This window comes from Nanorana parkeri, unplaced genomic scaffold (assembly GCF_000935625.1).
Source record: "Nanorana parkeri isolate BGI_ZX_2015 unplaced genomic scaffold, ASM93562v1 scaffold614, whole genome shotgun sequence".
Lineage (NCBI taxonomy): Eukaryota > Metazoa > Chordata > Amphibia > Anura > Dicroglossidae > Nanorana > Nanorana parkeri.
The window spans coordinates 905,778-918,405 of NW_017306882.1; the positions used below are offsets into that span (position 1 = coordinate 905,778).

General features: G+C 40.8%; 1 protein-coding gene across 1 annotated transcript in view; it reads left to right on the top strand.

Annotated features, from left to right (window-relative positions):
- Positions 1-422: 422 nt before the first annotated feature.
- Positions 423-12,628, top strand: part of MYOZ2 (myozenin 2) — a 55,127-nt gene continuing 42,921 nt past the window's right edge. The window contains exon 1 of the mRNA XM_018562933.1: positions 423-507. The gene's annotated coding sequence lies outside the window, so the exon portion shown is untranslated. The remainder of the gene's footprint in view (positions 508-12,628) is intronic.

Sequence of the window (12,628 nt, forward strand, 5' to 3'; positions counted from 1 at the left end):
GAGTATTTCTGGGCTGCAGAGCAAAAGGCAGCAGCAATGACAGAACACAAGTGCAGTTCAAGTTACAAAAAAAAAAGTTTTGACAGATGACCTTCAAACTGAGAAATACCATGTGACACCACAGCACATTGTTCTAACAACGTGCTATGAGTCTAACACACTGAAAAATACTCTGATCTTAGGAATTAACCACAAGACAACAGTTCTACTCCCTACCGTTGTTATCAAGATCCATAAATGATGTCCGATAAAAAAAATAAAGACATTCTTTAGTTTATGTTTCATTGATGCTTAGCCTAAAACATAGGCGAGGTTGAAGTGTTAAATCTATATTTAGAGAGCTGATGTCATTGAGATGCCAGGCTGTGTAGAGTGAGACCACTGGTTTGCCTCCATACCAGTTACTATGCATGGAAAGCCTGTCCAGGAGTTGGAAGGTCATTCAGACTTATAGGAGAGGCAGTGACAATTCATCCAAAGAGGTTGCTTGCTTTATATCCACCAAAGGTACGTACACAGTTGAATTATGCTTTAGCTTGGCTACTCTTGGCACATAAGGAGAAATAACTATATACCTTCCTTAAATACTTGTTTTTCCTATAATGACAACAATTATGAGGCTTCTTCAGGATGGTTTATGATGATGAGCAGTTATGGTTTTTGTCTCCTTGTTGATATAAAAATGTATATTCAGGGCATTATCTGCACTAATAATGTCTGTGCAAAAATGTGTTTGTTCTTTAGCTACTTGCAGTGCCTATTAGTGTTTATGGCCAGGACGGCTTTAAAAGATGATGAAGCTTAGAAGATTGCCTTCATTTCTGCTCTTCCTATGAACATCGTCATGAATGTGTACATCGAGCATGAGAACAAAATGTAGCCCTGATTTTTGTCTTATAAAAAAAAACATTTTAGTTCACATTCCCAAATTCCGGCTCCCTACCAAAACTGCCCTTTTTAAAAGGTGATAAGAAAGACATGAGTCTTTTTTATAAATTAATTTACCACATATAAAACCCAACAGTAGATATTTACAAAAATGGCAGGTAATAACAAGCAGGTGACATTCAGGTACATGGATTGTGATCTACATTTTGATTGAGGTAAACATGGATTAGGGTTACAAAACAGTGCATGTAAGGTTCATATTAGACCAATGTACATAAATGCAATGCATCTCCGACCTTTGTGCCGGACGTTAACTGCGAAGGTAGGCTCTCAGGTAGGTAGAATAAATTCTTGCATGTAATAACTGCAGTAGGCTCAGTGAATGTGACAGGTCACGTAAAACCTGATGAGACATCGAAGAGAGCCCGGTATTGAACGTGGTGCCAGATATACGAAAGGTGTAAGGAATAGTTAAACCCGATACTGAGAGTAGGCAGCACAGGGGTCTGGAGCTTAGACAGGCAGAAGTACATCAGAAGGCTTGGGGGGAGGAGGTCGTATTTTTTATGTGCAGTTTACCTACTTATCCTGAAGCTTTATTGCTAGTGTTTAGAACAGGAGTAATTAAACACATTCCAACATAAATTGCCACTAACCACATGGCATCACCTTGCACCTTGGTTTCCTCACAATGGGGTTTGATGCTCGATCAAGTGAAATATGCTAATAATCTAATAAGCATATGTGCAAATTGGATATTGCTCCAGTCCTTTCTAGAAATGTCTACAGCAGGCAGACAGCCACATTTCTGATGCTTTTATAAGTTAAGAACCCGGCCAGTTATGAAGATTATGTTGCTAAGCGACGACTTTTGTGTCTTGCTCTAAATGTGAATATCAAGATCTATTTATGAGAGGCTACGAATCACCTGATTTGAAGGGAACTAGCGCAGTACTTATCTACATGTTGTTTTGTGCTGTTTTAAAATGAGATTTAGGTTTTATGACTGATGGATATATCATATAATGTCTTGTGAATTACCTCCTTTGTTGATATAATGTGCTGTCTACATTTAAAATAAGGTCAGAGATGTGAGAAGCAATTAATAGTGCAAACGGCAGTCCTATTGTGTAGTTAACATGCAGTATCTACAGTGTCATCACAACAAGTAACTTGCAGAATTGAGCTATAGTAATTTCAATGGGGGAAGGGAGCCTATTGATGTGTGAGCCCTAAATTAAAATATCAAAATGTATCCTGAAAAAAACAGTATAGTTCAGGTGGGTGCTCGGAATGAGCACGGCTGGCACCGTGAAATAGCATAAAGTTCAGAAATGTCACCAGCACTCCAATTCAAACATGAAAAATCAATTTAATGACACAAACTTGTCATACAGGGCAAGCGCTTTCGGGGCCTCACAGGGTCCCCTTCACCAGGCTCAGAATGACAGTCATTCTGAGCCTGATGAAGGGGACCCTGTGAGGCCCCGACAGGGTCATGACAGTCATTCTGAGCTTGATGAAGGGGACCCTGTGAGGCCCCGACAGGGTCATGACAGTCATTCTGAGCTTGATGAAGGGGACCCTGTGAGGCCCCGACAGGGTCATGACAGTCATTCTGAGCTTGATGAAGGGGACCCTGTGAGGCCCCGAAAGCGCTTGCCCTGTATGACAAGTTTTTGTCATTAAATGGATTTTCTCATGTTTGAATTGGAGTACTGGTGACATAAAATATGTCTGGACACATTTATTGTAGTTTGCGGCCAGTTTAGCTATATATAACTTGTGGATCTAACAGTATGTGGTTTGCACAATAAACAGTGTTAAAATGTAAAAAATAACACAATTTACTTTTACTGTGAAGAAAATGCATTGTACTTTAAATGCAAACAGGACCGCTTAAGGTACATACTATGACATATAAATTTGTAGGTCATCCTACACCAGGGGTAGGCAACCTTGGAACTTCAGCTGGGGTGAAACTACAAATCAAATTGTGTCTATGCCTCTGGGGGTCATGCCTGTGGCTGTCAGTGTCTTGCAATGCCTCATGGGACTTCACCACAGCTGGAGTTCCAAGGTTGCCTACCCTTGTCCTACACATTCCCATTATGTTTTGACTTTTCATTGACCATTATTTATAACACTAGCTTAGAATTAACTGCTTCCTCCATTCTACTCTCCGGCTTGTGGATTGTCCCTCGGCATCCTCATAGATAATGCAGGGCTATGGGCCCGGCATTGTACATGATGACATCAGCGGGCCCCCTGAGCTTGTATTGTAGGAGCGGTAATCAGGTAAATAAAAGTCCTTCACACTTTACACAGGTCCCCTAGAAATAAACAAGCAGTTATCCCTTGCAGGTTTTTGTTTTTTCCTGGAGATAGGCTAAAGCAAACATGTACTTTGGCCATATAGGGCAAATAAATAGATTACTTTTAATGCCCCTCACCCTCACCAGTACCGCAAACTATTCTTTTCTATACCTACCTGCAACTCTGCTTAACCCCTGGAAGTGAAGAGATTACATGTTACTTCCCAGTATGAACAAGCATGTGCTTGGTGGTTGGCACATCACTGTTACATGCCTTGTGTAAGTGTTGACTGGAGCAACTCGGAACATACAAAGCTTATGCAAATGTTGACTTTTTATCAACAGTCAACAGCAAAGCACTGATCTCCAACCCCTGGCTACTAATGTAAGCCTACTTTCCTGCAGGGAGTAGTAATATGTGATTGTCAGCGGAAAGACAACTTTCTTTGATGTGCAAGCTGTGATTGTCAGCTTCTGCTATTTGAGAGGCAAGATTAGGGTGCCAACAGGGAAATTACAGTGTCTTGAGTTACAGGCTGTAGTAGAGTTTTTGTTCATTGAATATGTTCATATCATTGTTCATTGACACCAGTGAGCTGTTTATAAACTGAATAGTTTATTATAGGTTTTGTTAACACTTTAAAAGGTTAAACATTTTTGTACACAAAAGTCAATGAAACTAAAATAAATTATTGTATATATGATTGACATAAAATTAGAATAGAACTCACTCTAATTGCAGGTTGTAGCACTACGAAATACAGTAAAAAAAAAAAAAAAAAAAAGCCTAAGTAGGGATAGTCAATACTGATTTAAATTGGATCTTTACCCCCTTTGACTAAAAATCCCATCAGCATACAGCTCTTCATGCTGATACGAAATCATCTTACACTTACTTTTTCTGCTTACAAATAATTTCTTTTTTTCTACTTCCTGGTCCACTTTGGCACAAATGATGTAATGTGCCCAAGCATTGCATCCTGGGAAGGTTACATCAGCGGAGCATTGCTAGGAAACCTCATCCTTAATCTCATGAGATCTAAGAGAAAGGCATTTTCCTCCCCTGAGATGATGTGCATGGTGAAATATCCTAGTCACATGTGCCAGAGTTCCAGGAAGTAAAGAGATATCTAGTAACCTGCCCTTAGTAAAAAAAATATTCTGTCAGAAGACTGGGGAAGAAAAGAAACATAAGTTATGCAAAAAATAAAAAGCCGGCAATTATCTAGAAGTATTTGTTTGTAGAATCTCATTACTAACATTTCTAAAGGTGACTTTGTTGTTACTTTGAAGATATGGGTTACGTTTCTCTTTAGGTCACTATAAGAAGAATATGCCAGGTTCAAATGACTTTCAATCAACCTTCCTTTAGTTGTGTTTTTATACATCAGCTCTAGTTAGGCTTCTTTGATAACATGTAAAATGCAGTACCCTATATAACATATGGTCATCAGTAACGTAAATGCTGTTTGCTTGCTATTGGTTACTGGAATTTATAAGTTTCCAAGCACATTGTTCCCTGCACTGTGAATTAAATAAGCTTGGAAATGTAACATTTGGTTTTCCACATCTACCATCAGTTTACAAGCTTAATAAAGTCATTTGAGTCGGCAAGGCACATAATGATCATTTCCCACATGTTTTTTCTTTGTGCTGTATTTCTCATTCCGCTATTGGCTTCAGCTGTTACTTTCCAGAGGCTGCACAAATGTAATGTGTGAGTCATGTGTCTTCATACATAGATACAAAAGCAGTGTCGTGCACTGTGTTATGCTGTAGGCTTTTAGTGTATAACAGAATTCAACAACGGAAACATCAGCTTATTCTTATAGATAATATAAACATTGGCAACAAAGCAAAAGCAATCTGCGGTTCTATATATAAAAAAAATCATCCCACATAGACAGAAGAGAGAACTGTGAGATTACATTTAATTTAGAGTACACTTTTGAAGAAAATTCATTGTGTTATATATAGTAATGTTGCACTTAACAATGAACAATTTTATACAACTTGAATTGTTCCTTTTGAGCGACTTCACCCAATTCAGCTCCCTACATTGTTGTGATGCATCTCTAGGATCTTCTCATCATGATGATCCTGACCAATCTTTTGACTTCACAAAAGATTGGTCAGGATCTTTTGACTATCTTTTGACTTTTGACTCAGCAGGAGGGGGCATTTATTAATGTGCAGCGTTCACCCCCGAAGGAGCCACTTGAATAACTGGATCATCACTAGTCTGTCTAGGGGTGTGATCTTCAGCTGCCCCACTAGAATTCAACCACCCTCTTTTAGTGCCCACAAAGCTGTTGTCCACTCCAGAAGTACAATGCTGAGTAACTTTTATTAAACATCTTCACAGTAGGGAGAGAGGGTATAGGGGCCCTAGACATCCAGGGTGTAACAGACATAGATTCCAGACTCACCAGACCATTTTAGCATCTCAGTGTAGATCCATTTGTAGTACAGCGAATAGCAATTGGAGTAACAGATGAGCAGGGGCGAACATAGATCCTCAGCTGGAGAGACACCAGCCATGCTCCAGAGGAGAGGTTCTCTATGTTTCAGGCATCTCCAGCAGACATCAGCTTCTCTGATTCTCCTCCTCTGGCAAACAACACAGGCCTCCTCTATACTGGAGGCCTAGAGAAACTCTTCCCACACTCCAGCCTTTGCCCACCCCCAGGCCTCAGGCCTAGCCTGGGGGGCAGGCTGGACAGCATCCAGCCTTAATCTATCACTGGTCCCGACTAGTCTGAGCACATGGCAGTTCCCTCCAGCATATTTACCCTATCCCAGCATGCACCACTGGTTAAGAGAAACCCAGTGGTTGGCTGCTGCCACACTGTACACACACTTACTGTGTCCGTCATTGGCTGTCCCACAATACAGCAGAGTCACACTCCACCCAGGGGGATACAGTCAATGCTAGACACCTGGAAATAACCAGATAAATGCCACTATAATCCAGCCAGGCTGACTACAGTCCTAGCAATCACTAAATGTCTATTAGCCACCTCACAAAAGGTGAATGGGGCTACAAATGAAACAGAGATAGCAATAATTGCATGTGTTCTGTCTCAACCACCGATTTATGTATTTGCACAAAGAGGGTAAGAGGAGTCACTGGCATAGAAGTTTATTTTATTTAAAATTTCCCAAATAAATTCTTACCATACTCTCTTATGTGATAGATTGCAGGGAGACTCTCTGTATGGTCTCACGCTTGGAGCTGTTTCTGAGGACAAATACAGTAATGTGCGGACTGTTACCATCCTCTCCTGTATATATTTGGATTGGAGAACAAACTTTGATTTAAAGATACCATTGATGTTTTCTCGCCCCCTCTAGTGAGTGTATACGGAGGTTGTTTTTTGATCTCTGTGATGAAAATGTCCAATTTGTCCCCAATAAGCCATTTTCCCTCCCTGGTGTCATGTGACTCGTTAGTGTTACAAGGTCTCAGGTGTGAATGGGGAGCAGGTGTGTTAAATTTGGTGTTATCGCTCTTACTCTCTCATACTGGTCACTGAAAGTTCAACATGGCACCTCATGGCAAAGAACTCTCTGAGGATCTGAAAAAAAGAATTGTTGCTCTACATAAAGATGGCCTAGGCTATAAGAAAATTGCCAAGACCCTGAAACTGAGCTGCAGCATGGTGGCCAAGAACATACAGCGGTTTAAGAGGACAGGTTTCACTCAGAACAGGCCTCGCCATGGTCGACCAAAGAAGTTGAGTGCTTGTGCTCAGCGTCATATCCAGAGGTCATCTTTGGGAAATAGACAGATGAGTGCTGCCAGCATTGCTGCAGAGGTTGAAGGGGTGGGGGGTCAGCCTGTCAGTGCTCAGACCATATGCCGCACACTGCATCAAATTGGTCTGCACGGCTGTTGTCCCAGAAGGAAACTTCTTCTAAACATGATGCACAAGAAAGCCTGCAAACAGTTTGCTGAAGACAAGCAGATTAAGGACATGGAATACTGGAACCATGTCCTGTGGTCTGATGAGACCAAGATAAACATATACGGTTCAGATGGTGTCTAGCGTGTGTGGTGGCAACCAGGTGAGGAGTACAAAGACAAGTGTGTCTTGCCTACAGTCAAGCATGGTGGTGGGAGTGTCATGGTCTGGAGCTATATGAGTGCTGCCGGCACTGGGGAGCTACAGTTAATTGAGGGAACCATGAATGCCAACATGTACTGTGACATACTGAAGCAGAGCATGATTACAGTGCCTGAATACATGTTACGTATATTCGGACATATAGTAATTCATTAATTTACATGTAGTCTGGGTTTTGTGTTCTGTTTTCTATTTTTACTTTTCTAGATATACTTACTTGAAAAAAGGGGTCTGCATGACAACCTGACACTTTATTTTTATAGACTCTATTTTAGTTTGACATTTATTGTTTGCCTTCTGTTGTTTTATTTAACCGCTTGAAGACCAGGTGTTTAGACCCCCTTCCTGGCCAAGCCAATTTTTAGTGTTCAGCGCTGCAGTACTTTGACTGACATTTATTCTGTGATGCAACGCTGTACTGAAATTAATTTTATACAATTTTTTTGGGGACAGATAGAGCTTTCTTATGGTGGTATTTAATCACCATTGGGGGTTTTATTTTGTACTATATTCAGGAGAAATTACTGAAAAAACAACTTATATTACCCTCTTTTTTTGTAAAATATAAAAGACGGGGTCACATTGGGTAAATAGACACCAAACATGTCAAGCTTAAAAATTGTGCGCACTCGCGAAATCGCAAAAAACTAGCATACCCAAAACTGGCCATAGGCGACGCTTTAAAAGCTTTTACCGCTCATCAGTTTAGTGTTATCAGTGATTGATGGCCCTAAAATTATTGCTCTCACTGCAACGTGATACGCGATATGTAACATGTGCGGCGTAATGGGCGCAATCGTCGTTTTTGCAGGTATGCGCACCTGACGCATGTTTACATGCGTGTATGTAGGGGTGGGGACTTTTTAAAAAAATTTGTTTTTTTTAATTCTTTTTTATGTGTAACTTGAAAAAACTTTTTGGGGAAACTTAAAAAATGTTTCCTATTTTTTTTTTCACTTAACTTTATTGCTATCACAGAGGGGGCTAAGAAACCCCTATATGTGATAACAAAAGAAGGGACAGGTCCTCTTTATGGAGACACCAGGGGTCTCCAAGACCCCTAATGTCACCTAGGACCCCCCTGAAGAAGCTGATGAAGCAGAGGTCTGCTTCATCAGCTTCTCTCCAGCATCTGAAGCTGGAGAGTGACACAAGAATGCGTAAGTGATGTAATATACATCAGTTCCGCATTCTGACAGCGGAGAGGGGACTGGAGGGAGATCGTGAACCGACCTCCCTCTAATCCTCTGTCAGGGAGCCACTATGCTGGTCCCAGGCTTGCACCGGGCACAGCAGAGCCCGGGACAAGCATGACAGCGGGAGGGGGGAAGCCACGGAGGGGGGGGGGCGCACATACCGGGACCCCATACAAGCGATCCGCCGGCTCTATAGCCTGTATGGTAACAGGCATCGCTGCCGGTTTTTAAATGATATGTCTTTCCCGCGCGCACCGCGCGCACGAGTGGGCGGGACTAACAGGACGTGTATACACGCCCAGTTACATCCAAGAAGCTCCCGGCCGGCCGTGTATACACAGCGGCCGGCTGTGAGGTAGTTAATAAGAATACTTATATTGTGCCTACAAGTATAATACCTTTGAATAAACGTTTTATTTTTATCATACTTTTTAATATGTTTTTTTGCAGCTTAACAAAATAGGAGTCTTTAAATGGTGCGGATATTGTGAAAAATGGGTGTGGTTACTGGGGTGTGGCCACCAAAGGGTGTGGTCACTGAGGGGTGTGGTCACTGAGGGGCGCTGTAAAGCTTTCTCGCACAGGGCTCCTAAAGGCCTAAGGCCTGCCCTGGCTGGTCCCACAATAACTGTTGTTACTTTATAACATAGTTTAGGTCATGTTCACTAAGTAACGTTATCTTACTTGGTCTATTTGCCAGGCAGGATGGGGCAATCTCCTACTCCAACATTGCAGATATCATTTTTGCTTTTTAATTGCATGCTGCCTTTGACGAGTAATAAGTAGTGCACTCTTTAGGGACAGAATTATTCAACAAGGTCCAGTCCAGAGAGAAGTTTGCATTACATTGATTCAGCTGAGGTACTGACATACTCAGAGGAAACTTGATATTTTGTCTAATTAGTGAACTCCTGTATATACAACCTCTATTTAATTGATGACAGATTCCTTTTAAAAGGGCAATGCAAAGTGGAATGGCTATGTGTAGAGTGCACATAGACAATCAGATTTCAGCACAATACAGTAAAATCTGTAAAATGTGTATAATTTGATATTAATTAAGAGCACAGGTGTTACATGCTTGCTGTTTAACAACATAATCCTGTGCTTATTTCCCACCTGAGATGCTACATACGTTTGTATGCTCTCCCTTTGTTTAGGTTTCCAGTTTCTCTACACGGTCCAAAAGCATACTTGGGGCAGGATCTACTCCAGGGGTGCCTATTAGGTAGATCGTGATCTTCCAGTAGCTCTCAAAGCTGATGCTGGTAGATCAGGAAGGGTGTGAATGGCGGCCCCTTTATTCCATTTTGATATATTTTATTTAGCTGTGCATACATGATTACCTATTAGCCTGAGTCTGCTGAGATAGCCAGGGGAGAGAGCAAGGAGAGACAGCCAAGAGAGCGAAGAGAGACAGCCAGGAGAGAGAGAGCGAGGGACTTTTTTGTTGTTGGTAGATCTCATGTAGCTCGTTATTTGAAAAGTAGATCTTAACACAAAAATTGTGGGCACCCCTGATCTACTCAATCTGGTCTTAGAGTATGTCTTTGTGAATGTGACTATAAATGTGCTTTGTTCATTACACTGTAAGCTCTACTGAAATGTGGAGTGATAGGAATTGTTTGATGTTGCTGTTCTATGTACTCTGTACAACACTGCATAATATGTCAGCACTATATGAATATATGAAATAGTAATTCTTTTTAGTATTTATACTAAAATACTAAAACACAGTTTAAACAAAACCCATTCCAGCAACATACAGATGATTTGGGGATTCATTTTATTTTCCTTAACTTAAAACACTAAGCTGTTTTTTTCTAATGTATTTTATTGGCTAAGGTACTGCTTTTAGTTTTATAGGTCTAAGTAAAAGAGTGTGGCCTGCAGACAGCATACCATGTCATGACCCTATGCCTGTACTTATAGCTTGTCCTTGAGATCTGCGTAACTCTATATAGTTGTTTCCAAAAACACATGGCTTCAGCTATAGATGAGTACACTTACGTCCATTTCTGTTGTCCCTAGGTGCAACATGTCACACTGATATTAGATATTGTCACTCTACACGTATTCTACAGTTATTCTTCATCACATATTATATCTACATAAAAGGGTGTGTTGGCAATCTAATGAAATTGCTCTGCCAGTGTTGTATATTGGCAGAGAGGGCGAGGTTTGGGTTCTTTGCTATGTTGGGTTAAAGGTAAATCCTGTGTGTTTGAGGTTGGCGGTTCAGCAAATTTATGGTTAATTTCTTTGGGCTGAATTAATTGTAACCATAATGCACTGCATGGCCTTTAAACTCAGGTTAGCTGGCTTTGAAGAGATAATAATAGGATCTTTGTTATGTGCCAGACCCCTCACTATAAAAGGATGGGTTCCCAGGAGCCATTTGTCAATGTGTGTTGAAGTAGTTTAGGGAGAGCTGACAGTCTATATAGAGAGAGTTAGTTGCTATACTGTGCTAAATTACTGTGGATTGCAGTGTGGTGGGCTACATATTCTTTAAGAAAACACAAAGAGAGGGGCGCCTTTCCTACTGCAGATTAGTTTATTCAACGATCATAAAAGAAAACAAGCTAGCAGGTACTCACAATGGTAGATTGACAACAAGTTTGTGAAGCAATATAAAACGGAGCACTGGAGGGATCTGTACAATGAGTACTGTGTGCAGATCAGTAGTGTGTTGACGCGTTTCCGGGGCACACCCCCTTCATCAGAACGTTTTTGTATATCTGCAGCTGCTACCCAACCTCCCCCGCAGTCATTTTGTGTTTTATTTTTGTAATATCTTTTATTTCCCATTTATCAATTTTTTTTATTCTGCTCGGTTAAACAAGTACAGTTGGGGTTTAGTGCATCAGGGTTTATTTTCTTTCGGGCACGCATATTTTATAGAATAGTTTTATTCCTGTCTGAAGAATCAACAAACTACCCATACCTTTGTAGATGGCTTGTTGAGTCTTCAAACAGTTAATAATTATTGTTTAAATCTCTACAGTTACCTAGATTTCACAGCAATATTTCCAATCCTCCCACACATGCCTAATGTCTGCGCATTTGCGGTTTGGGCCCTATAGCCAATCCATCTCCCAGCCCCAAAGAAGTCTATGTGTCCAAACTGGACACGCATGGACATCAAGTAAAGAAGCCAGCAAGGAATGCATGTAAACATTGTTGTGGGCCTCAGTGGCAAGATCTAGTTAAAGAAGAACTCCAGGAAATTATTTTATTAACCCTTGCATTGGGGCTAACAATACTAAGTTATACTCAGCCGAAGCTCCTAGCTGGCTTCTTTTTAGACCGGTCCTTCCAATGTCTCTTCCACAGAGGTCTAAGGTCCCGTAAATAATCAACGTCCATACACGGTGTACAGAAATGAGGATGCTGAGGAAGTTTACATTGCTGCAGGGAGGGGGAGTAAGGCTGGGGGACAATAGCTGGTCGGCTCAGAGCTTCGGGTGAGTATATCTTTGTTATTTTAGCAACTAGACACAAATGAGCACTTAATTAAAAAATTCTTGGAATTCTTCTTTAAGAGATTTGGGGTAAAGCTTGGAATACATCTGCTTAGCATGAGGAAACTTTGTTTAAACATTTGCCTATCCTTTAAAGTAAATTTCAATACCAAGCACGGCAAATCTAGAATTGTAGAATTTGTCTTTGCAAATTGTTAAATCTCTGTTTAATAGTATTGCTGTGACCTGATGAACAGTGGATCTATTCAAACTTTGTCCTTTAAAAAAATACTGTTACTGAAATCAATAGATTGTCTCATTTACATATACTTTAGCTGCACTGGAACATTTATGCTTGTTCAGCAAAGCACTGCAGAGGTCATGCAAGCAATTAGACTGGATGCAAGCCCACGGTATCCTTCCCTCCCCACTTAAAATACTACACTACACAATCACGCAGATTACACATTTGCCTAAAAGAGGTTGAAAGAAAAACATATACAACAAATGTAAAACTACCCACCCCACCCCCCTCCATTCCCATTAAACTCCTTATACATGTATTCAACTAAGCTCTCACAGGCAGGGCCCTCCTTACCATTTTGTCTTGACTTGTATTGTAACTGTAATGTCCTCAT